Raw genomic sequence first — 27404 nt, forward strand, 5'->3', positions numbered from 1 at the left:
CTGAAGAAAGGGCTTTATGAATATCATGAACGTGGCCGGCAGTGACATTGAAGGAGTTCCAGGTGGTAAGAGAGTGAGAAGAACCCGTGCAGCTAATGGACCCTTTCTAGAGAGGAAACTGAGACATAGAGATGATGTGTCATGTGTTTGTGATCTCCCAGAAATGGACAGTGATCTGGGCTTCAATGCCAGGTTGCCTGGTTCAGGATATCGAGAGTCTGGTCACTTCACTCCTCCCCTGCCCCCACCCCCAGGTTTGGGGACTGAAAGAACACCTTGTCCATCCTGACACTTCTGTGCTCCGATCCCCACACCAGGAGCCCTGCTCACACCCCAGCCCCATGCTGATGGACAGGATTATCTTTTCTCTGGGAACCAATATTGATGACTTTCCTGTGACTGACTCCATTTATGTATCCAACAAATCCAGTGCTGTGATTCAGTTATTATTATTGGCATTTGTGAAAGAAGGGGTGTCCAGCTCAGAGATGTTGAAGGATTTCCACAAGGGCTCACTAATGTCAGCCCTTTGATGAGAGTGGTTCCTCTACACCCTGCACCCGTCCACTGTCTTCTCTCCTGCCCCTCCGAGCAGGGCCTCCAGTTGCTGTGTCCTGACCCTGAACTACCCACATCTGACATCTGCATCACTACCAGGGTCTCCAGCTTCATTTTCACCAGTACACATCTCCCGGAAACACCGTCCTGCTTGGGAAGTTCTCCACAGGGACAGCAGCACTAAGCCAGGGACTCCGGACTGGGTCATTGGTGTCACCCCAGATTTGACACAGGCTCTATCACCATATGCAGTGATTTGTTTCCAAGGTCCTGTCCATCTTTACATACCCATCTCAGGATGTCCCTGTTGCCCTGTTATGTGGTTGACCCACTCACTGTTCTGGGCAGTGTGACAGACACAGAAGGATGAAGAATGTCCAGCGTGGCCCTACGTGACCTGGTCTCCAAGCATCCTCTTCCTAAGCCCTTGATCCATTGCCTCACTGTTCCTCCCATCCCTCCAGAAAAAGTGTTAACTCACCAAAATGATGATTGTTAATTAGCAAGAACTTGCCCTCCCCGCCTTGGGTCCCACACTTGATCAACCTACCTTAAAAGCTAAGATTGAATGTAGGCTGACCCCTCCCATGAAGACTTTAAAATTCATCTATAAAAAATTATGATTTTAATTGCATTTCTTCAGGATTTCTTTTTTCTTTTTGACCGTGTCAGACAGCATGTGTGATCTTAGTTCTTCTGATCAGGAATCTAACCCATGCCCCCTGCTGTGGGAGCCTGGAGTCCTCACCACTGGACTGCCAAGGAATTCCCTTTCTTAGGATTGTTGATGTTGAATTTTTGTTTTTCATGTGTCTGTTTTTTACCTGTGTCTCCTCTCTGGTTAAATTTCTATTTCTATCTTTTGCCTACTTTTATTTTGTGAGATATGGCTATTTTCTCTTTTTTTGACAAAAGAGAGCTGGTGAACAGCAAAGACATCTGTTAGATTTCGCTCATTCATCAATAACGTGAGTGATTTCTTTTCTGAATGTAATTGTAATTTGGAATAGTGAAAGAATATGTTCTCAAGTTTTTCTCAATTTTATACTATGCATAATGTAATGGCCACATACATTATACAGGTTTAGGAATAATCTGCATTATTAATATATGCTACCTTAGTGTTAAGTCCAGACATTCAGTTACACAATAAATTAATCTCTGGTTTGTAGTGTTTGCCGGTTTCCGTGTATAAATATTCCAACCATAATCAAGGTCAAATTGCCAACATAATTTCACTGAACATTCATTTGGGAAGCATTGCCAGCAGTCCGCTATTGTATTCTTTTTCCACCATTACAGGTACAGTAGCCGCAATTTTAAGAATGTAGCTAATAAACCATAGTAGAATTATAATAAAGTGATAGGTTTTGCATTTTTCTTTTGAAAATCATTTACTGGATGAATAGTTGACTTAAATTTTACCTAGTTAAAATGTACATTTTGACATACTTCTGTATAGCCCTCCAGCCAGTTTCCTCCTGCCATTGTTAATTCATCCTCAACATTAAAATGACTGATGCAAGAGCATATTCTACTTTTGTAATAGCTATTTTCAAATGTATATATAAATGGAATGACTGTGTTGGACCCTTCCTGTATCTATATCATTTATCGTGTTTATGCACATTTTTTGTGTTTGTGTATCAAGACTTACTACATAGTTTTTAAAATTTATAATCCTAGGTATCATGTCTTTGAATACATAACTTCTTAGAATGCATTTCTAAAATAAGAGAACCCTGGGACTACCCTCATGAAACAGTGGTTAAGAATCCGCCTGCCAAGGACTTCCCTGGTGGCGCAGTGGTTAAGAGTCCACCTGCCAATGCAGGGGACATGGGTTTGATCTCTGGTCCGGGAAGATCCCACAGGCCACTGAGCAAGTGAGCCTGTGCACCCCAACTACTGAAATCTGCGTGCCTTAGGGCACACGTGTGGCAACTACTGAAGCCTGTGCTCTGCAACAAGAGAAGCCACTGCAATGACAGCCCTTGCAATGCTTCGAAGAGTAGCCCCTGCTCATTGCAACTAGAGAAAGCCTGCGCACAGCAATTAAGACCCAACACAGCCATATATATAATAAAAGAGCCCTTCCTAACTCCAGTAACTTTATTACACACGGAAGTATTCTAAATGTCAGTCCATGTCAGCCCAACCAGGGACACTGTGTGTTAGATTTTGAATGCTAACACCCGTTGATTCAGCCTGGACCTACAAACTAATGTACCATTACACAAAGGATGTATGACAGAAGTGAGACCCTGTTGGGGAAATAAAATGGGAGGTGCTGACTCCGCACAGCAGGTGTGGCCACACAAACACTCCAGGGACATTGTGGCACAGGTATGTGTTAGGGATGCTCAAAATTCTCATGTGTGAGCCACACACAGTCACACAGTTCTCGTGTATCCGTGCGGTGAGGTGAGTGCAGACTGGCTTGGAAAAAACAACCTCTCCCACATCACCACAAGTTTGATGATGCACTGATGGTGTTCAGTTCAGGGACTGGGTCACAGCTTGTTAGAAGCTGGAGATTCACATCTCTGAGCAGCTTTGTCAAGCAAAGGACTTGGGGTGGGGTTTTACAGCCTTTATGGGAGGTGTCAGCCTGCACTGAGCCTTTAGCATTTGGACTAAAGTTTGTCAACGGTGAGTCCCGAGGAGATGTGGGCACCTTCTTTCTTATTAGCAATCATTTGGTGATTCATATTTTTCTGTTGGTGTAGGAGGGACAGTGGGGCAGTGGGTGAGGGGGTTAGGAGGAAGAGCCTTGGGGACAGGGAGAGTGCCACAGTGGACATTCTTAGTCATTTTGGGCCCCTCACAGTGCTCAGAATAGTGACTAGGACAATTTGGACACAGGCACATCCTGAAGCGAGTTTGTGCAGAAGATGGACAAACCCTTGGAAACAAATCACTGCATATGGCATATGGTGGAGGCCAGTATCACATCTGGGGTGACACTGAAGACTCTGTGTGGTTTCCTGGGTTGGTGCTGCTGTCCCTGTGACCAACTTCACAAAAGGGAAGGTGCTTGCAGGGAGATGTACACTGAGGGAGGTGGAGCTGGAGGCCCTGGTGGCGATGCAGACGTCAGGTGTAGGTAGTTCATGGTTGTGAGACAGCAGATGAAGTCCATTCAGGGAGGTGTAGAAGAGAAGCCAGTGCACCTGTGCAGTGTAGAGGAAGCACTGTCATCAGAGGCCTAGCAGCCGTGTGCCTTTGTGGAAGCTCCTCAACCTCTCTGAGGTGCAGACCCCTCCTTTCACAAATTGGAAGACTAATAATAGACTGATCAGTGGGCAGTTTGGGTAGATAAATGGGGTCATTCACAGGAAAGCCATTGATGTGGATTCCCAATCAAATGATAGTTGTGTTCATCTGCATGGGGCTGGGGTATGAGCTGGGCTCTTGGGAGGGAGACAGAGGGTATCAAGATGGACAAGGTGTTACTTGAGTCCCCAAAGCTGGATAGGGAGGGAAACAGAGTGCAGTGACCAGAATCCCCATGCCCTGAACCAGGCAACCTGGCATTGAATTCCAGATCCCTCTCTCTTGCTGGGAGATCACGAGTAGAGGACAGCCACCCTCTGCCTCTTTCCTCCCTAGACATGGTCCATTTGCTGCAAGATTAATGCACCTGCATCCTCCTACCCTCTTATCACCTCACACTCCACCACCCCCAGTGCCCTCCATGACCTTTCTGTTTCCTACTACATCTAAACACCCTCAGGGACTTCTGGTTGTCAAGTGGTTAAGACTCCAGGCTTCCACTACAGGAGGCACAGGCTTGATCTGTGGTTGGGAAACTATGGGCCCACATGCCATGTGGCATGGCCAACACACCCCCCAAAACAAAAAGCACACCCTCAGTCCCCTCCCTCATTTCCAAGCTAAGGGAATGGGACTCCTCAGAACCCCCTGACACTATCTGTTGTCCTTGAAGCAAGACATAAGAAGGACCTGGGGCTGCAGAGTCCAGAGACTTCTGCGTGGATTCTCTCTGACCCCCTCTGGGGTTGTGAGGTTGAGGAGGTTCCCTGTCAGCCCTTGTTTTCCATTTCCTTAGTCCTGGAATGGCAGTATTAGCAATTCCTTCCATTGATTTAGAGGACAGGGGAGGGTACATGTGTCATGAAAGCCCCTGAGTACCCAGGTGGCCCCCTAGGTGCCGCTTTTGAGAGGTGGGTAAGGATCCTCCCTTCCTCTGTCTGTGTCTATAGAAGTAGGTTCAGGTTTAACTGAAATGAACTTAACAGTGTAAGGAAAAAATTATTCTGATATTTATTAAAATGGTAAGACATTCTTTATTCAGTACCACTGGGATATGTGTCAAGATTATTACAATATGGAAGAAAAATTTAGTTCAACTTTAGATATAGTAAAGACAACTGAGGATTTATAGACAAGGAGCAGATTGAAGGGTTCAGTGGATGGAAAATTATTAATGGGAAACATCAAGCGTGAGGGGGGTTCTTGCTACATTGACTTAATAAGAATCTTGCTGAAGAAAGACCAGAGACATCAGATATCAGAGATAGGAATTGAGGATTTGATCAGAGGGTCAGGTATCAATGGTTAGATTATTACCTAACTACCTTTGCAGTTTTCTTTCTGAAACTGAGCTAAGCCATTCCTGCAAGGATGTGGGAAAAGCCAAAGACCAGTGGGGAAGAGAGCTCAAAGGAATCTGACTAAAGCTTAGGCAAAGAGACAGGGGTCCCACGTTCAATCCCTTATCGGGGAGTTAGATTCCCCATGCATGCCACAACTAAGCGTTCACATTCCACAACTGAGCAGTCCGCATGCTGCAACTAAAGATAGCGCATATCACAATGAGGGTCTGGCACAGCCTAAATAAATAAATAAATATTTAAAAATAAAATACAGGTTAGACAGAGTCTGTCAGTTCCTGTTGTTCAAGAAGGAAGAGACCTTTTTTCCTCTGAAGAACACAGGTTTTTTTCTCTCATTTGTTTGCTTTTGTTCCTTAAGTAATAGCTGAGAGGAAATCAAGGTGTACCTGGAAACTGGCAGAAGGACTCCTGTACAACGAAGGATGTAAGAAACATACACACGTAATTGGACAGGAAGGGAAGAAAAGTACTGGGGTCAAAATATGTGCGACTCAGAGGAGAAGGGAGATCACATGGACAGACACCCAGACAGGGCAGTGACCTGATCGAGCCACAGATTGGGTGACCCAGTCCTAGGTTCTATATGGTAGAAGCAAACCTCCTTACTTGTCGGAGGACCAGTGGGACAGAGAGAAAATTTGGAGGAGCCTGGACTCTGTTTGGAAGGAGTGTGCATGCTCCCACCTGGCCCTGGGACCGGGCAGAGAGAGGTCCGCTTCAGCAGCTGCCAGTTTCCAGTGAGCAGGTTCACCACACACCCCAGCCAGAGCAGAAGAAATGCTCTGCCTCCACTAACTCCATGCCCCAACATATTGCTGGATCTGGGGCAGTCAAGACCAGGGAAAGACTCCATTTATGGATGAAGAGGCAACCCAGTCCCAGGGCAAAGCCCAGGTGGGGCTGCGGTGGCCATTGTGGGAACTTGCTCCACTGGTACATGAGAAGCAGCCCACATCTCTGACGGTAGCTCTTTGGCCACAGCTCACCCACTCCACCATACATGCAGAGAAACAACACTGGCTCTGCCTTCTCCCTGTGGAGCAGTGCCACAGCAGGGCGGGAATGGTGGAGGCTGGAGACACTGGTCAGCTGGGAGAGAATAAGGGGTCTTGTCCCAGAGGCAGGATAATATATGAATAATTGCCCAGCCTGAAGACCAAAGAAAGAGCCCAGAGACAAGGACAGAGACATCAATGGTTTAATGGATATGGATCTTACTAATCCAGGGCAAGGTCCATGATAGACACTCCACCATGGTGCAGACACATTAGCTAGGAAGTGGCAGCAGTCTTTTTTACTGTGGAGCAGGGGGAGTTTATCTGATTTAAAGGGAATTGATGTGAGGTTGGCTCATCAATTCTTAGGGAAACCAGCAGAAGAGTATGCCACTCACAGTCCCTTTTATAAACTATCAATGTGAAGAAGTTATGAACTAAAGATTAGAACAATCACTAGGACTTCCTTGGTGATGCAGTGGTTAAGAATCCGTTTGCCAATGCCGGGGATGTGGGTTCGATCCCTCGTCCGGGAAGATCCCACATGCTGTGCAGCAACTAAGCCCGTGTGCCACAACTACTGAGCCTGCACTCTATGACCCACATCCCTCAACTACTGAAGCCTGCACCTAGAGCCCATGTGACCCAACAAGAGAAGACACCAGAATGAGAAGCCCTGAGCAGCACAACGAAGAGTAGCCCCCTGCTTGCCACAATTAGAGAAAAGCCCGTGGGCAGCAATGAACACCCAACACAGCCAAGAGAGAGAGAAAGAGAGAAAGAAAGAAAGAAAAAGAAAAAAGAAAGACACACGATTACTATCTGTGGCTAGAGAAAGAAGGTAGGCATTGACTGATTAGGTCTTATGATTAAGAGAGAAGTTCTGCCATGTGAGTAGGGTGCTGGTGAGTCAGACTTGGTGGAGCAGGGGGTGTATAAAGAACAACAGTACAGCCATTTTTGGTGCCTGATTATACCTCAGCGTTTCTCAGTTGGGCACAATCACTTACGATGCAGGCAGGAGAGCCTTTTCTGGGGGACCAAAAGTAGTGCTTTCCCTCTTGTTTAGCTGCCTCATGCCTGCTGAATATCTCGTCTCCATATTCCCAGTTACGGTCCTGTAGCTTTTTTTTTTTTTTCTCTGACCATAGCTTACAAAATTACTTTTATCACGTCAGGCTGCATGCATTTCAAGAGCAATAGAATAATGTTTACTTGCTTCTAATACCAGTGGATGTAAACTTGGGTTGGCTCCCAGGAGTCTGAGATTATGTCCAAACACTTCAGTAATCAGTAGCATTAAAGACTTTTAAATGCTCTGATGAATCTCGCCAATTCTCTCATGGATCCCCCACACCTTAAGAAGGATGGAGCCTCCTCCCCGCCTGCCCCATCCCATTGATTTCCCAGCGCTCCGCGCGATGCTACTCGGCTTTTTCCTGGTGTTTCTAGTGGGGAGCGCCACTCCTTGAGCCTTTACCCTTACATTACCCAGAAGAACTTGCGCTAAGGCGAAGTTCATCCAACGAAAATGTAGAAAATGGACATTTCCGGGAGGGGAAACATCAGGGAGGGGGACTTCCGGTGTCTTCGTGGCAGACGTCTTGATTGTTGATGAGGCTGTGGACCTGGTCAATAGCTCCGCTGTGCGGTGTTGAGAAAGAGGTGAGGGGCCTAGGAGGCGGAAGTGGAGGGTTTATGCGCACTACAGAGGGACGGGTCTTAGGGACGGGGACGACGCCGCCGCTTGCTGGGAGTAACCGTGCCGACTCCGACCCGGTCGCTGGACTGTCGCCGCTCCGCTCCGCACAAAGGCTCCGATGGCAGCGCCTGCGCTGAGGGACCCACCTCAGGTAAACGCTGCGGTCTCCGGGTTCTCGCCTGCCCGTTTCCCCACCGAAATACAAACGCCCCGAGTGAGCGGCGCCTGGTCACGTCTGGTCCAGGACAGTGAGGGCTTCAGGGGTGTTTTATATATTTCTGACCACCACTGTATGCGGTGTGAGTGAGGCTTGGAGATGCAACCGAAGCAGGAACATTCCGGGGACGTGTATTCCGTCTTGTTTCTGCGAGGAACCAAGTTTGAGGCCAGGCTGCATCTGGAGTGGTAGCTGAGAGGTTGTACCTTTCTTCTAAGGGCTCTCGGAGCAGTGGAGAGTTTTGAACAAAGGAAGGACACAATCTGAGTTAGGCTTTTAAAAATTCTCCAAAGCCTGTTCAGTGGAAGAAAAGACTCTAGGTGGGCGATGAGGACTTTGAGGCAGAGGGAAGTTGTGGCTTTTCCAAGGTCACAACTGATAAACGATAGCACTGGGGACGGAGGCAGGGAGGGGAGATTAGCCAGTTAGCCCGAGGTTACCTGGCTCTTGTTCCGCCAGGGAAGGTCTGATCCCCTGGAGTACCACCATGGTCACTTTCTTCTATGGCCTGCTTGTTCCCACAGATTCCCAGGGCTGCAGAAGCACTTTTGGTTAATGGAGGTTGTCCCAATCCCTCACTTGTTTTGACCCCCACGCACGCATTCTCTGTATTTGAGGTGTCTTAGGGCTCTTCATCTGCCATTCTACTAGCTTTTTGGTTTGGGGACCTTGGAGAACCTCATGCTCTGGGTACTGAGTGCAGGCCTAGACGTTCTATGGAGGGAGTATGGAAGGTTACTCCAGAACCCACACCAGTTTGTGGAAGTACTTTGAGGTGAGGTTGAGTTGGTTTAGATAAGTGCAGGTCTCCTTAATTTTCTGGTGGGAATAAACAGTGCAGAAGAGCAGGATTTCGGCTTCAAATGACTGCCTGTGTGTTCTGGAGGTATTGGGAGATTCAGATCAGAGGAGGGAGGTTTTCTACCCCAGGTCTCAAATGGCTACATCTTTTTGGGCAGTAGGGGAAATGTGTGGGAAGATGGACTGTGGGTTTTCAGGAGTGAGACCGTTCATGGTTTCATTTGTCCCTCTTATACCAGGGCAGTGTGACCTTTGAGGATGTTGCCGTGTACTTCTCCTGGGAGGAATGGTGTCTTCTTGATGAGGTTCAGATACACCTGTACTTTGATGTCATGCTGGAGAACTTTGCTGTTGTGTGCATGCTGGGTAAGGCCCTCACACCCACCCCTATCCTCTGAGCTAGGTTCTTCCTTTCTTCTCTTCCTCAAGGGCAGCTCTGTCCTCCCATCTGGAACATGGGCACTGCTTTCTTCTTAAATTCCTTGGTTATGTGCTGTGGTTACTATGGCTAGGCAGAGTGCATCCCTAGTCCTTAGTGCCCGAACACCAGTAGCCCCAAAGTTGCAGCTAAAGATTCAGGGTCAGTAGTCTTTTTGTAGATTGTTTTTAGTTTTATTGAAGTATTGTTGATTTACAATTTTGTTTTAATTTCTGCTGTACAGTAGGTCCGTGGTTATCCATTTAAAATACAGCAGTGTGTACATGTCAATTCCAAACTCCCTAACTATCCATCCCCTTCACCCTTCCCCCTTGGCAACCACAAGTTCATTCTCTATGTCTGTGAGTCTGTTTCTGTTTTCTAAACAAGTTTATATGTATCCATTCTTTTTAGATTCCGCATATAATCGATAACATACGTTATTTGTCTTTGTGTTTGTGACTTACTTCACTCAGTATGACAATCTCTAGGTCCATCCATGTTGCTGTGAATGGCATTATTTCATTCGTTTCAGTGGCTGAGTAATTTTCTGTGGTATATAAACACCACATTTTCTTTATCCATTCAACTGTCTACGGACATTTAGGTTGCTTCCATGTCTTGGATATTGTAAACAGTGCTGCATTGAACATTGGGGTGCATGTATCCTTTCAAACCATGTTTTTCTCTGGATATATGGCGAGGAATGGGATTGCTGGAATATATGGTAACTCTATTTTTTTGAGTTTTTGAGGAACTCAAAACGGTTTTTGAGGAACCTCCATACTGTTCTCCATAGTGGGCTGTACCAATTTACAGTCCCAGCAGCAGTGTAAGAGGTTTCCTTTTTCTCCACACCCTCTCCAACACTTGTTATTTGTAGATTTTTTAATGATGGCCATTCTGACTGGTGTGAGGTGGTACCTCGTTGTATTGAATAATTTTGATTTGCATTTCTCTGATAATTAACAATGATGAGCATCTTTTCATGTGCCCATTGCTCATCTGCGTTTTTGCTTTGGAGAAATGTCTATTTAGGTCTTCTGGGTTGTTTGTTTTCTGTTACTGAGTTGTATGGCTGCTTAGATATTTTGGAAAATTAAGCCCTTTTTGGTTACATTATTTGGCAATAGGTTATCTTTTTGTTTGGCTTATGATTTCCTTTGCTCTGCCAGAGCTTATAAGTTTGATTACGTCCCATTTGTTTATTTTTGCTATTATTCCTGTCGCCTTGTTAGGGTCAGTAGTCTTCCCCTCTGCCTGGTGGTAGATCCCTCCTTGTTTGACCTTTCTATGGCCAAGTGACTGTCCAAATTAATGGTACCCAGGTTTTGCTCCATTTTGGTACCTGACATTTTTTTGTGTGACTGTGTGACAGTATTGTCACTGATGTGGTCACTACTACAACAGACCATGAAATGTGGCTGCAAGACACTTTTTCAAGGTTCCAGTTTCACTGTATCCACACCAGTATCTGTTATTTTCTTTCTTTCTTTCTTTCTTTCTTTTTTCTTTCTTTCTTTCTTTCTTTCTTTCTTATTTATTAATTAATTAATTAATTTTTGTTGTGCCAGATCTTAGTTGTCACAGGCGGGCTCTCTAGTTGTGGCTTGCGGGCTCCTTAGTTGCTTCTTGTAGGCTCCTTAGTTGCACCACACAGGCTACTTAGTTGTGGCATGCAAACTCTTAGTTGCGGCATGCATGTGGGATCTAGTTCCCTAACCAGGGATCGAACCCCAGCTCCGTGCATTGGGAGCATGGTGTCTTAACCACTGCGCCACCCGGGAAGTCCCAGAATCTGTTATTTTCTGTTTTTTGTTTTGTTTTGTTTTGTTTTGTTTTGCCCTCACTGAGGGGCATGCAGAATCTTGGTTCCCCAAGAAGTGATTGCCAGGGATCGAACCTGCACCCCCTGCAGTGAAAGAATGCAGTCTTAACCACTGGACCACCAGGGGAGTCCCTGTTATTTTCTGTTCTTTTGATCATAGCCATCCTAATGGGTGTGAAATGGTATATCTTTCTCATTTCAATTACATCCCTTTTGGTGTGCTTATTGGTCATTTGTATATCTTTAGAAAAATATCTGTTCAAGTCCTTTTTTATTAATTAATCAGGTTGGTTTTTTGGTTGCTGTTGAATTACAGATTTATCCATAGATTCTGGATATTAATCCCTTTTTTTTGTTTTGTTTTAGGGGTTGAGCTATTCTTTTTTATTTGATTGATTGATTGATTGATTGGCTGCGTTGGGTCTTCTGCTGCTGCGTGCGGGCTTTCTCTAGTTGCAGCGAGTGGGGGCTCCTCTTCGTTGCGGTATGAGGGCTTCTCATTGCGGTGGCTTCTCTTGTTGTGGAGCACAGGCTCTAGGCACGCAGGCTTCAGTAGTTGTGGCACATGGGCTTTAGTAGTTGTGGCTCAAGGCCTCAAGAGCGCAGACTTAGTAGTTGTGGCATGCGGGTTTAGTTGCTCCGTGGCATGTGGGATATTCCTGGACGAGGGCTCGAACCCATGTGCCTTGCATTGGCAGGCAGATTCTTAACCACTGTGCCACCAGGGAAGCCCTTAATCCCTTTTTGTATACGTGTTTTGGAAATGTTTTCTCCCAATCTGTGGTTTCTTTCTTACTGTGTTTATAGTGTCCTTTGATGTTAAAAAGTTTTTCATTTTTTTCCGTTTCCCCCCCCCCAGCTTTCTTGAGTTATAATTGACAAATAAGATTGTGTAAATTAAGGTATGAGACAAAAATTGTTCATTTTTATGAGGTCCGGTTTGTGTAGTTTTTGTTTTGTTGCTTTTGCCTTTGTTATAAAGGCAAGAAATCATGGCTGAATCCAACATTCTGAAGCTCTTCTTGTTTGTTTTTTCTTAGAATTTTCTAGTGTTAGCTCTTATGTTTAGGCCTTTGATATATTTTGAGGCCTTTGTTTAGTCCTATAGTTTAGGCCTTTGATATATATATTACGTTTAGGCCTTTGAGTTTTTGTGTATGGTGTTAAGTAAGGTTCTAATTTCATTGTTGTGCATGTGGGTATCTGGTTTTCCCAGCACCATTTGTTGAAAAGGCTGTCCTTATTCAGTGGAAACCATACTCTTCTTAGTAATTATTGCATCATATATTTGAGGGCTGATTTTTAGACACTCTAGTCTCTGTTCTATTCCATTGGAGTATATATCTGTCATTAGGCCAGTAGCACTTTATGCTGTTTTGCTTACTGTAGCTGTATAAGACAGTTTGAATTTATGTGCTGTGAATCCTTCAACTTTTTGTTTTTCACAATTGCTTTGGCTGTATTGAATCCCTTGAGAATCTATGTGATTTTGAGTCTGAGTTCTTCTGTTTCTTGAAGGCATCATTGTTTTTGATAGGGATTGCGTTGAATCAAAAAAATCCCCCACCTGAGTGTTAAAATTGATGAATCTTCACGAACACATCATTATCACTCAAAATCTAAAATTTGCGATAGGGTTCACTCGTCGTGTTGTACATTCTGTGGGCTTTGATAAATGTATAATGACATGTATTCACCATTATAGTATCATAAAAAATGTGTTCAATTTTCAACTAAAAATTCTCTGTGTCCCACCTGTTCATCCCTTCCTCCCCCATACTCCTTTGTATCCCCTGATTATTTTTTTACTGTCTCATTAGTTTCCCCTTTTTGAGAATGTCATATCCTTGGACTCATACAATATGTAGCCCTTTCATCTTTGCTTCTTTCACACAGTAATACGCATTTAAGTTTTCTACATGTTTTTTCATGACTTGATAGCTCATTGCAGTTTAGCTGTAAATAATATTGCTGTTCTCTGGATGTATCATGTTTATCCATTCATCTACTGAAGGACTTCTTGATTACTTCCAAGTTTTGAAAGTTGTGGATAAAGCTACTGTAAATATCTGTTTGAAGGTTTTTGTGTGGATGTCCGTTTTCAAATCCTTTGTCTAAATACCACAGAGTACAATTGCTGGAGGATATAAGATTATGTTTAGTTCAGTAAGAAAGTACCAAACTGCCTTTCATAGTGGACTGTACCATTAAGCATTCCAGTCGGCAATGAATGAAATTCCTGTTGCTTCACACCCTTGCCAGGATATGGTGTTGTCAGTCTTTGGATTTTGGCCATTTTTATAGGTATGTATTGGTATAGGCCCTTTTTAAATAATTTATTTAATTTTGGCTGTACTGGGTCTTTGTTGCTGCACATGGGCTTTCTCTAGTTATGGCAAGCGGGGGCTACCCTTTGTTGCAGTGCGCAGGCTTCTCATTACAGTGGCTTCTCTTGTTGTGGAGTACGGGCTCTAGGTGCACGGGCTTCAGTAGTTGCAGCATGCAAGCTCAGTAGTTGTGGCTCGCACCTCTAGGGTGCAGGCTCAGTAGTTGTGGCGCATGGTTGCTCCCCGGTGCTTAGTTGCTACCTGGCATGTGAGATCTTCCCGGACCAGGGCTCGAACCCGTGTCCCCTGCGTTGGCAGGCAGATTCTTAACCACTGCGCCACCATGGAAGCCCTGGTATCTGCTTTTGATTTTAATTTGTATTTCCTTGCATCTTTGTATATGCTAAATTTTCATGTGGATTTCTTCTTTTAATGAGGTGTCTGTTAAGGTGTTTTGCTCATTTTGTATTTGGGTTGTTGTTTTCATACTGAATTTTAAGGGGTTTTTGTACTTAACTTTTAGGCCCATTATCCATTTTGAGTTAATTTTTTGTGAAGGGTGTAAGGTTTGTGTCTAGAATTCATTTCTTGACATGTGATGTTCAGTTGTTCCAGTACTATTTATTCAAAAGACTTCATTTTTCTCCATTGTATTGCACTTGCTCATGTGTCAATGGTCTGATGAGTATATTCCTGTGGCTCTATTTCTGCACTGTCAATACTGTTCATTGATCAGTTTCTCTATCCTTTCAACAATACCACACTGGTTTGATTACTTCTTTTTTTTTTTTTTTTTTTTTTGCCTGCTAGGCCTCTTGTAGGATCTTAGTTCCCCAACCAGGGATTGAACCCCTGGCCCTCAGCAGTGAAACCGTGGAGTCCTAACCAAGGGACCACCAGGGAAGTCCCAGGCTTGATTACTTTAGATACTAAGTCTTATTTTACTTTTTCTTTCTTTCTTTCTTTGTTTTTTTTAAAGATACTAAGTCTTGAAGTTGAGTAGTGTCAGTCTGCAACCTTCGTTCTTCAGTATGGTGTTGGCTATTCTAGTACTTTTGTCTCTGTGTATAAACTTTAGGATCAATTTATTTATATCCACAAAATTACTTCCTGGGGTGATTTGGACTGCATTGAAACTATAGGTGAAGTTGGGAAGAACTGACATCTTGACTGTAGTGGGTCTTCCTATTTATGAACGTGAAATGCTTTCCATTTATTTAGTTCTTTGATTTCTTCATCACAGTTTTATAGTTTCCCTCATGTAGATCTTGTACATGTCTTGGTAGATTTATAACTAAGTATTTCTTCCTTTCTCTCTCCATTTGTTCGGTGGTGGGGGTATTAATGTACATGGTCTTGTGTTTTTAATTTCACATTTCACTTGTTTATTCCTGATGTATAGGAAAGTGATTGACTTTTGTATCTTATCCTTGTATGCTGAAACTTTGCTATAATTGCTTCCTAGTTTCAGGATTTTTTGTTGTTGTTGTTCTATATTTTGGTTTTTACATAGCTGGTTATATCATCTGTGAATGAAGGCAGTTTGATTCCTTGCTTCCTGATCAGTATAAATTTAATACAACTTTCTCTTCTCATTGCATTAGTTATGACTTATAGTGTGAAGTGGAAAGTGAGTTGTAAGAGGGAACATCCTTGCTTTCTTCATCTTGCTGAGGATGTTTCTAGTTTTTCTCTAGTAAATATGATGATAGCTGTAGAGTTTTATTTAGATTAAGTTGAAGTTGTTACCTATTTTTAGATTACTAGGAAATGGAGATTTTGATCATGAATGGGTGTTGGATTTTCTCAAATCCCCCCCCACCCCACATCTGTTGATGAGATCATGATTGGTGGATTTTATTTTTATTTATTATTATTTTTTTGGCTGCACCACAGCTTGCAGTGTCCTAGTTCCCTGACCAGGGATTGAACCCAGGCTAAAGCAGTGAAAGTGCCGAGTCCTCACCACTGGACTGCCAGGGAATTCCCGCAGGTTTGTATTTAAAGTGGGTTTCTGGACTTCACTGGATTGCATAGGGGTTAAGAATCCACCTGCCAATGCAGGGGATATGGGTTTGAACCCTGGTCCGGGAAGATCCCACATGCTGTGGAGCAATTAAGCCCATGCGCCACAACTACTGAAGCTGGCACGCATAGAGGCCATGCTACACCACAAGAGAAACCACCACAACGAGAAGCCCGCGTACCACAACAATAGAGTAGCCCCTGCTTGCCGTAACTAGAGAAAGCCCACACGCAGCAACAAAGACCCAATGCAGCCAAAAATAAATTAAAAAATAGGGCTTCCCTGGTGGCTCAGTGGTTAAGAATCCACGTGCCAATGCAGGGGACATGGATTCGAGCCCTGTTCCAGGAAGATCCCACATGCTGCGGAGCACCTAAGCCCGTGCACCACAACTGCTGAGTCTGCACTCTAGAGCCTGAGAACCACAACTCCTGAGCCCGTGTGCCACAACTACTGAAGCCCATGCACCTAGAGCCCCAGCTCTGCAACAAGAGAAGTCACTGCAGTGAGAAGCCCGTGTACCACTACGAAGATTATCCCCTGCTCACCACAACTAGAGAAAGCTGTGTACAGCAACAAAGACCCAATGCAGCCAAAAATAAATAATAAGTAAATTAAAAATTTTTTCTTAAATAAAAAAAAAACACAATGAGATACCACCTGACACATGTTACAATGTCTGTTATGAGAAAGAGAAGAAATAAGTGTTGGTGAAGTTGTGGAGAAAAGGGACCCCTTGTGCACTGTTGGTGGGAATGTACATTGTTGCAACTACTATGGAAAACAGTATGGAGAATCCTTACAAAATTAAAAAGGGAACTTCTGTATGGTCCAGCAATTCCACCTCTGTGTATTTAGCCACAGGGAGTGAAATTATCATATCAAAAAGGTATCTGTACCTCACGTTTATTGCAGCATTATTTATCATATTCAAGAGATGGAAACAACCTAAGTGTCCATTGATGGATGAGTGGATCTAACAAACATGTGGTATATATGGCATATTATTCAATATTATACAATCATAAAAAAAGATGGAAATCTTGCCATTTGCCTCAACATGGATAGACCTTGAGGACAATATGCTAAGTGAAATAAGTCAGAGAGAGAAAGACAAATCCACTTGTCCCACTGTTTCCATGGAGGATTGGCTCCAGAAGCGCCTGCATATACTGAAATCTGTGGATGCTGAAGTCCCATAGTCAGCCCTCTGATTCTGAAGTTTTCCCATTTGTGGATTCATCCAACTACAGATCATGTGATCCTGTGTATATTTGTTGAAAAATATCCATGTACAAGTGGACCCAAGCAGGTTTAACTGTACTGCATGAGTATACTTACATGCTGAATCTTTAAAACAAGAACAACACCAAACTCAGATACAGACAAAGGATTAGTGATTGCCAGAATTGGGCAGGTGGTTAGAAGAAGTGAGTGAAGGGTGTCAGAAGGTACAGACTTCTAGTTATAAGATGAGTAAGTCCTGGGGATGTAGTGCACAGCATAGTGACTTTAGTTAGTACAACTGTATTGTATATTTAGAAGTTTCCAGAAGGGTAGATCTTAAAAGTTCCCATCACAAGAAAAAAAAATGTACCTATGTATGTTAACTAAACTTATTGTGGTAGTCATAGCATTGTATACATAAATCATGTGGTACAACTTAAAGAAATACAGTGTCTCATGTCAGTTTTAGGTCAATGAAAGTTTTTATCTTCTCTGATGCTCTTCCTTTCTCTATGAAACCCAAATTTTTTGATCTACGTCATTTTTCCTCTCTGAAGAACTACTTCTAGTATAGTCTCACAATTTTTCTGTGTCCAAGAACGTGTTTATTTCATCATCAGTGTTGGAGATTTATGTTGCTGGTTACCAAATTCTAGGTTGGTGATGTCCCCTCTCTCTTACCACTTTGAATATTTTACTCCATTCAGTTCTTATTTCCCTGAGTTCTAAGGAGAATTCAAATGTAATTGGTTTTTTGGCTCCTCTTGGGAAAGGTGTTGATTCCTTTAGCCTCTTTTAGGTTGTTGTTGTTGTTGTTTTCTGCATTTGAATGTGGTAAGCCTAAAGATGTAGTTGTTTTGGCATTAAACCTGCCTCATGTTCCCTGAGCTTTCTGGATCTGTTGGTTGGTGTCTGGCATCATTTTGTTAGAAATTCTCCATCATTATTGCCTCAGTTATTTCTTCCGTTTCTTTTTTTCATTCTGTTTGAGATGTTTCCATATGTGTGTGTTAAATTTTTTGTTGTTCTCACACGCGTGTTGTATATTCCGGTATTTTATTTTATTTTTTGTCATTTTTCAGTTCGCTTTTCAGTTTTGGAAGTTTCTCCTAAGAGAACATGAAGCTTAAAGGTTCTTTCGTTAGCTGTATGCAGGGTATGAATAAGCCCATCACATCATTCTTAATTTCTGTTATAGTGTACTTGATCTTTAGCATTTCTTTTTGGTCCATTGTTAAAATTTTCATCTCTCAGCTTACATTTCCCTTCTGGCATTGTATGCTGGCTGCTTTATCCATTAGTAGACATTAATTAGCATATTAGTCATGATCATTTTATATTCCCAGTGTGATCGTTCACACATCCCTGTGATATCTGATTTTGATTCTGAAGCGTTGTCTTTTCAAACTGTTTTGTGGGACACTGCAGATTTTCAGAAGACGCCATGGTTGCAAAGAGCTAGATCAATTAGATTCTGCCAGTACAATAGTTGTTTAGGTGGGGAGATACATTCCTAACATTTTGTACTCCATCCACTGTATATCCTTCCCTCTGGTTCCACCGGATGTTCTTTTTTGTTTTCGGCCACGCTGCATGGCATGCCCGACCAAGAATTAAAGCTGTGCCTCTTGCATTAGAAACAAAGAGTTTTAACCACTGTACCACCAGGAAAGTCCTTCCACCAGACACTCTTTTTTTCTTTTTTTTTGGCGGTACACGGGCCTCTCACTGTTGTGGCCTCTCCTGTTGCGGAGCACAGGCTCCGGACGCACAGGACCAGTGGCCATGGCTCACGGGCCCAGCTGCTCCACGACATGCGGGATCCTCCCGGACCGGGGCACGAACCCGTGTCCCCTGCATCGGCAGGTGGACTCTCAACCACTGCGCCGCCACGGAAGCCCACCAGACATTCTTTATGTAATATTTAAATGTTGTGTATTGTGTACTGAGTTCCTCTGGGCCAGTGTTGGCTATTCAGCCATCCTATGTTAGGACTTGTATTATTTGTTTCCCGTGTAGTTGGTCAGATTGGTATGGAGAGTCATTAGGGCTTTACGGGATGGATATGAATCTGGTTTCAGCAAAAAGCCTCAGATGTAGCCTGATTACGATGAATGGCAGCTGAGAGAGGCCATGATCAGGGCTGTGTTCAAGTCATATCAGGAAGTATGAATTCCTTGTGACTAGTGTTTTAGTGCCACTGTCGGTGGCTGCAAAGCACTTCTCTCGATTTTCTCCATTCGTGACATTCTGCCAACTTGTCTTTTCTATTTCCCATTTTTAGTATGACTCCGGCCTCGCATTCATTCTCTAACACCTCTGTAAACCACTTATCTCATGTGGTATTTACACTGATTTTCCCATAGTACCTACTGACACTGCTAGTATTCTCAACATAAGGAATCCTTTAATATTTCTTGAATGCCAGCAACTTGTTTGCAGTCAGATTTTTGGAGGTCTGGACATACACTTCTGTACACTATCACAGGTCACCAGGAGATGGGGTCCTGGTAAAAGCCATTGACAGAGGAGTGAATTATAGAAGACACCTATCGCCTTGGGCCACATCCAGTCCTTGTGTCCTGTACTTGGTGAGAGCAGCTGCTTCTCAAGTTGACCCCAAATTCATTTCCTGAATACGACCCTGTGGACTCGTTCTTTCACGTGTCAAATGTAGAATTGTGCTGGCCTTACTCCCCCCAATAAAGTCAACATGAACTTCACCATCACTTCTTTGTTTTCAGGTTCTTTTCCTGGAGTTGAGGATGAAGAGATGACTTCTGAACAGAGTGTATCTGAAGAAGGAGTGTCACAGATGAGGACCCCCAGGGCAGGTTTGTATCCTGAGAAGACCCAGCCCTGTAAGATGTGCATTGCAGTCTTGAGAGACATTTTGCACTTGGCTGAAGAGCAAGGAACAAATAGGGGGCAGAAAGCATACAGATGTGGGGTATGTGGGAAACAGTTCTATTTCACTGAAAACCTTCAAGAGCACCAGAAGCAGCACATTAGAGAGAATCCCATATGGTATGGTATGCAGAGACCCTCATTTTGGAAAAGCTGCCCAATCCACACAATAGGGAATCTACCTACCTACATAGAGATTGGGAGTGACTTCGTGGCCAACATGGGAGTTCAGCCACAGGCCACTAATACCAGGAAGAAATGAAACAACAGTAAAGAGTGTGAAGCTGTTTTTCACAGTGGAAAAGGTCATCACAGCTGGGGAGAAGGCACGAAAGCCTCTAGCCACACAGAAATACTTGTTCAGGATGAAAGAGTCCTTACTAGTGTAAGGTTGTGTGAGTGCAGCAAATGTGGGAAAGCCTACACCCAAACGTGTAAACTTATTCAGCCTGAGCAAGTTCACACTGGAGAAAGGCCTTACTAATGCAGCCATTGTAGAAATTATTTTAGCCACAAATCTGGTCCCCTTGGACATCAGAGAGTTAACTGTGGAAGAACACTCTGTGACTGCAGTGAATGTGGCAGATCCTTTAGCCTAAGGAAGTACCTCAGAGCACATAGGAAAATCCACAGTGGAGAAAAGGCTTATGAATGCAAGGAATATGCTAAGCCTTTCATTGAAAAATGCATGTTAATTGAGCATCAGAGAGTTCACACTGGAGAAAAGCCTTATGAGTGCAGTGAATGTGGGAAATCTTTTGTTGCTAAGAGTGGCCTCCACTATGATGAGAGAGTTCACAATGGAGAAAGGCCTTACGAGTGCAGTGAATGTGGGAAATCTTTTACTGCTAGGTCAGGCCTTCATGATCATCAGAAAGTTCACACTGGAGAAAGGCCTTATAAGTGCAATGAATGTGAGAAATGTTTTACTGGTAGCTCTAGCCTTCTTCGTCATCAGAGAGTTCACAGTGGAGAAAGGCCTTATGAGTGCAGTGAATGTGGGCAGTCATTTACTAGTTGATCCTCTCTCTATGATCATCACAGAGTTCACACTGGAGAAAGGCCTTATGGGTGCACTGAATGTGGGAAAGCCTTTAAGCAAAGACAGCTCCTCCGTATCCATAGGAAAATCCACACTGGAGAAAAGCCTTTTCAGTGCAAGGAATGTGGTAAATATTTCACCCAAAGGTGCCACTTGATTAAACATCACAGAGTTCACACTGAAGAAAGGCCCTTATGAATATTGCGAATGTGGCCGGCAGTGACATTGAAGGAGTTTCGGGTGGTAAGAGAGTGAGAAGAACCCGTGCAGCTAATGGACCCTTTCTAGAGAGGAAACTGAGACATAGAGATGATGTGTCATGTGTCTGTGATCTCCCAGAAATGGACAGGGATCTGGGCTTCAATGCCAGGTTGCCTGGTTCAGGATATCGAGAGTCTGGTCACTTCACTCCTCCCCTGCCCCCACCTCCAGCTTTGGGGACTGAAAGAACACCTTGTCCTTCCTGACACTTCTGTGCTCCGATCCCCACACCAGGAGCCCTGCTCACACCCCAGCCCCATGCTGATGGACAGGATTATCTTTTCTCTGGGAACCAATATTGATGACTTTCCTGTGACTGACTCCATTTATGTATCCAACAAATCCAGTGCTGTGATTCAGTTATTATTATTGGCATTTGTGAAAGGAGGGGTGTCCAGCTCAGAGATGAAGGATTTCCACAAGGGCTCACTAATGCCAGACCTTTGATGAGAGCGGTTCCTCTACACCCTGCACCCGTCCACTGTCTTCTCTCCTGCCCCTCTGAGCAGGGCCTCCAGTTGCTGTGCCCTGACCATGAACTACCCACATCTGACATCTGCATCACTACCAGGGTCTCCAGCTTCATTTTCACCAGTACACATCTCCCGGAAACACCGTCCTGCTTGGGAAGTTCTCCACAGGGACAGCAGCACTAAGCCAGGCACTCTGGACTGGTCATTGGTGTCACCCCAGATTTGACATGGGCTTTACCGCCATGTGCAGTGATTCGTTTCCAAGGTCCTGTCCATCTTTACATACCCACCTCAGGATGTCCCTGTTGCCCTGTTATGTGGTTGACCCGCTCACTGTTCTGGGCAGTGTGACGGACACAGAAGGACTAAGAATGTCCAGCGTGGCCCTACGTGACCTGGTCTCCAAGCATCCTCTTCCTAAGCCCTTGATCCATTGCCTCACTGTTCCTCCCATCCCTCCAGAAAAAGTGTTAACTCACCAAAATGATGATTGTTAATTAGCAAGAGCTTGCCGTCCTCGCCTTGGGACCCACAGTTGATCAACCTACCTTAAAAGCTACGACTGAATGCATGCTGACCCCTCCCATGAAGACTTAAAAACCCATGTACAGGGCTTCCCTGGTGGCACAGTGGTTGAGAGTCCGCCTGCCGATGCAGGGGACATGGGTTCATTCCCCGGTCCGGGAGGATCCCACATGCTCGGGAGAGGCTGGGTCCGTGATCCATGGCTGCTGAGCCTGCGCGTCTGGAGCCTGTGCTGCGCAACGGGAGAGGCCACAACAGTGAGAGGCCTACGTACCGCAAAACAAACAGACAAACAAAAAATGTATAAAAAGATTATGATTTTAGGGGCTTCCCTGGTGGTGCATTGCTTAAGAATCTGCCTGCCAATGCAGGGGACATGGGTTAGAGCCCTGGGACGGGAATTTCCTACATGTCACGGTGTAACTAAGCCCACATGCCACAACTACTGAAGCCCGCGTGCCTAGAACCCATGCTCCGCAGCAAAGAGAAGCAACCGCAATGAGAATCCCATGCACTACAACGAAGAGTAGCCCCCAGTCGTGCAACTAGAGAAAGCCCGTGCACAGTAACGAAGACCCAGTGTAGCTATAAACAAACATAAATAAATAAATGTATTTTTTTATTGTGATTTTAATTGCATTTATTTCAGGTTTTAGTTTTTTAACCCTATCACACAGTATGCATGATCTTAGTTCTGACCAGGAAAGTAACCCATGTGCCCTGCTGTGGAAGCCTGGAGTCCTCACCACTGGACTGCCAGGGAATTCCGTTTGTTAGGATTGTTGATGTTGAATTTTGTTTTTCATGTGTCTGTTTTTTACCTGTGTGTCCTGACTGGTTAAATTTCTATTCCTATCTTTTGCCTACTTTTATTTTGTGAGATATGGCTATTTTCTCTTTTTTTGACAAAAGAGAGCAGGTAAACAACAAAGATATCTGTTAGATTTCACTCATTCATCAATAATGTGAGTGATTTCTTTTCTGAATGTAATTGTAATTTGGAATAGTGAAAGAATATGTTCTCAACTTTTACTCAATTTTATACTATGCATAATGTAATGGCCACATACATTATACAGGTTTAGGAATAATCTGCATTATTAATATATGCTACCTTAGTGTTAAGTCCAGACATTCAATTACACAGTAAATTAATCTGTGGTTTGTAGTGTTTGCCAGTTTCTGTGTGTAAATATTCCAACCATAGCCAAGGTCAAATTGCCAACATAATTTCACTGAACATTCATTTGGGAAGCATTGCCAGTAGCCCACTATTGTATTCTTTTTCCACCATTACAGGTATAGTAGCCGCAATTTTAAGAATGTAGCTAATAAACCGTAGTAGAATTATAATAAAGTGATAGGTTTTGCATCTTTCTTTTGAAAATCATTTACTAGATGAATAGTTGACTTAAATTTTGCCTATTTAAAATGTAAATTTTGACATACTTGTGTACAGCCCTCCAACCAGTTTCCCCCTGCCATTTTTAATTCATCCTCAACATGCAAGAGCATACTCTACTTTTGTAATAGCTATTTTCAAATGTATATATAAATGGAATGACTGTGTTTGCCCCTTCCTGTATCTTACATCATTTATCGTGTTTATGCACATTTTTTTGTGTTTCATGATTTACTTAATAGTTTTTAACATTTATAATCCTAGGTATCATGTCTTTGAATACATAATTTCTTAGAATGCATTTCTAAAATAAGAGAGCTCTGGGACTACCCTGGTGGCACAGTGGTTAAGAATCCACCTGGGCTTCCCTGGTGGCGCAGTGGCTGAGAGTCCACCTGCCAATGCAGGGGACACACGTTCGTGCCCCCGTCCGGGAAGATTCCACATGCCGTGGAGTGGCTGGGCCCGTGAGCCATGGCCGCTGAGCCTGCGCGTCCGGAGCCTGTGCTCCGCAACAGGAGAGGCCACAACAGTGAGAGGTCCGCGTACCGAAAAAACAAAACAAAACAAAACAAAAATACCTGCCAAGGACTTCCCTGTTGGTGTAGTGGTTAAGAGTCCACCTGCCAATGCAGGGAACACGGGTTCAAGCCCTGGTCTGGGAACATCCCACATGCCGCGGAGCAACTAATCCTGTGTGCCACAACTACTGAGCCTGCGCTCTAGAGCCCACAAGCCACAACTACTGGAGCCGGTGCGCCTAGAGCCCATGCTCCACAACAAGAGAAGCTACAGCAATGAGAAACCTGCGCACCTCAATGAAGAGAAACCACTACAGTGAGAAGCCTGCACACCTCAATGAAGAATTGCCCCCACTTGCCGCAACTAGAGAAAGCCCATGCACAGTAACGAAGACCCAACACAGCCAAAAATAAATAAATTAATTAAATAAATTAAATAACAAACTGAGGCTGGAACTTCACTGGTGGTCCAGTGGTTAAGACTCCAATGCAGGGTACACTGGTTCGATCTCTGGTCAGGGGACTAAGATCCTACATGCTGTGTGGCAAGGCCAAAAAGAAAAAAAAAAGAAAACAAACTGAGACCATGAGACCACCTTACACATTAGGATGGCTAATATGTGATATATATATTTGTTGTGAAAAATGTAAGTTTTTAATCTAATGTGTTTTTTAATTGAGCATTTATTTTTTTAAAAAACTGTAGAATTGATGTTGCACATCTGGTTAGACCTCATAATGGCCTTGTCAGTATACTTTGGACAAAATTAGAATTTTGGACTGGATTTATAATATATATCAGTACCAACCATTACATATGTTTATTGTTTGTCCTCACACCATATGTCTCCTCTATTTCTGCATTCCAAACATGGTGGATATCTTCAGATCTCTGATAACTCTGTGAAGCTATGTGTGGGGCTCTAGAGGTGTTTTTCGTCTACCTGGAACTCCTGGATCTGAATATGCCTTAAAAATTTGTTTTTAAAGTAACCATATAAGATACAAGTACATAAAGACACAAACTTTTTATGTCTAAATTTCCTGTTTCTTTCCATAGTACTTATTTAATGAAAACTTTCTGAAGAGTTGCTACTAGGTAGTATAGTATAAGTAGATTAAGTAAATTCTGTATAACTAGAGAAAATTTTCATTTTCTGCATATTCTATTAACTCTAGAAATGCAAGAATTTATCTGTTCTTATTCAGCAATATATCCCAATTAATGAATGAAAATTGAAAGCCCCTTAGCCAATCACCTTTTCATTGTATTATTATTTGTACCTGACCATCACCTAAGTTAAAAAAGAAAATTAGGGACTTCCCTGTTGGTGCAGTGATTAAGAATCTGCTTGCCAATGCAGGGGACACGGGTTCCAGCCCTGGTCCAGGAAGATCCCACATGCTGCAGAGCAATTAAACCCATGCACCACAACTACTGATCCTGTGCTCTAGAACCCACGAGCCACAACTACTGAGCCTGCGTACCACAACTACTGAGTCCCATGCGTCTAGAGCCTGTTTTCTGCAAGAAGAGAAGCCACCGCAATGAGAAGCCCGAGCACTACAATGAAGAGTAGCCGCTACAATGAAGAGTAGCCGCCACTCGCCACAACTAGAGAAAGCCTGTGCACAGCAACAAAGACCCAATGCAGAGAAAAATAAATAATAAATAATAAATAAATAAATTTAAAACAAATTGAGGTCCAGAGCTCTCACGTGGCTGAACTAGGAAGGAGTAGATCCCAAAATTTCCCTTAAAAAAATTAATTGTTTCACTGCAGAAATAAGAAGACAAATGTTTAACAATATTAGGAAAATAATTTTTTGGGAGCAGAAATCATAGAAAAATCACTGCTGATGAGAACAAAGGGGCTGAAAGCTGGGAAATCCGGAGCTAGTAGCAGAGATGTTTCCATCAGCCACTGGCCTGGATTTACAATTACAGTAACACAAAGACTCAAAATGGAAGAGAGACAGTAAAAAGAGATGAAGAAACTCACCAGGATAAGGATGGTGCATGTGGCTTTGGCCACGTGGGGAGGTCTGGGGTAAAGTCTGTTGCTGTGGATGTATTGGGCTCGCTGCTTGTATCTGTGCAGGACAAATATCATGCACCCACTAGTCCAGATCTTGAAGCCCAAATAACATCCAGGGGATAAAATATAAATGCATGTAATAAGCCGAGATTTCTGTCTGACGTGGCTGAGAAACCGTATGTAAAAATTTTTTTCACACATTTGTGCTGTTTCTAGGACCAATCACATTCATAGGAATATAGACATTTACCAACAGCTGAAGGAACCAGAAAAGGAAAGTAAAGAAGCCAATGCATTTGGGGAGATTGAATTCTGAAGTCTATTCACCAAGAGGTTCTGGGGCAAAACTTAATGGCCAGGAAGCCACTCAGAAGGCAGGTAGTGCCGAGAGAAACCCCCGTGGCCACTCTGTAAATACAAGAAAAATGTACACCCAAGATCATAGAGGAAGTGTTTCAATCCAAAAGCTGTCATTGTCTGTGGGATCCCTCTGGAGCTAAGAGCCAAGTTGTTGGGGAGGCTAATAAAATAGTCTTGTTCAGGCTTCAGAGACAACAATAGGCTTTTGACTAAACAAAGATTCTGAAAGAGCTACACATCAAGCTGCTAGACTACATGCAGGTCAGCAGAAACGGTGTTAGTCAGTCTTGGGATCCAACAGATAAAGAAGGGAGTAAGTCACAAAGCTTCCTGGGACTTGGGAATCTGGCTAGTTCCTAGAATTCAGCGAACATTCTGAGACTTACAACTAAAGTATCAAAATATTTGCGTTAATAATCAGAGCTGCGTACTTGCACGCAAGCTGATGACTATCAGCTTGCGGCTTGGCGTTAAAAGCAGGACTCCTTTGGGCAGCACTCTGAAGTCCCACCCGTGGGGTGGACTCACCGCCCGGGACCTTCCCAACTGGGACTCCAGATTGCTGTTCAAGGGAATTCCTAGCTGCCACTTGGATCTGGAAGTAGGTGTCGGCCCAATTCGGTGATGTATGCTCTGTTATATACTCTGTTAATATTATTGCTCTCCCTCTAATGATTGTATATTGAAATTTATATACTCTGTTAATATTCTTATTGCTTTCTCTCTAATGATTGTATATTGAAGTTAAGTTAAATCACTTTCTATTAAAGATTTGATTGAAGCTGTTTATTCGTGTGAGACAAGTGGTTATTTTGCCAGCGAATCCAACGAACCTTAAAACTGAAAGCAGGGGCCTTCCCTGGTGGCGCAGTGGTTGAGAGTCCGCCTGCCGATGCAGGGGACACAGGTTCGTGCCCCAGTCCGGGAAGATCCCATATGCCGCGGAGCGGCTGGACCCGTGAGCCATGACCGCTGAGCCTGCGCATCCAGAGCCTGTGCTCCACAACGGGAGAGGCCACAGCAGTGAGAGGCCAGCGTACAGCCAAAAAAAAAAAAAACTGAAAGCAGGCTTTTGGCAAAACCGTTGTTGGCCAAGATCAGTTTGTTGTCAGTCTGATCAGTGGGTCTCAACTTG

The 27404-nt window shown here is 43.7% G+C and overlaps 1 pseudogene across 1 annotated transcript; it reads left to right on the plus strand.

Moving 5' to 3' along the window:
* Positions 1-23: 23 nt before the first annotated feature.
* LOC149744535 (uncharacterized) lies at positions 24-27177 on the plus strand (annotated as a pseudogene). Its single transcript, XR_016390807.1, has 2 exons — positions 24-9279; positions 19484-27177. The product of XR_016390807.1 is annotated as an uncharacterized LOC149744535 (transcript).
* Positions 27178-27404: the final 227 nt, after the last annotated feature.

This window comes from Delphinapterus leucas, chromosome 20 (assembly GCF_059928025.1).
Source record: "Delphinapterus leucas isolate spDelLeu-1000000601 "Yukka" chromosome 20, BTC_Dleu_Yukka2, whole genome shotgun sequence".
NCBI classification, from domain to species: domain Eukaryota; kingdom Metazoa; phylum Chordata; class Mammalia; order Artiodactyla; family Monodontidae; genus Delphinapterus; species Delphinapterus leucas.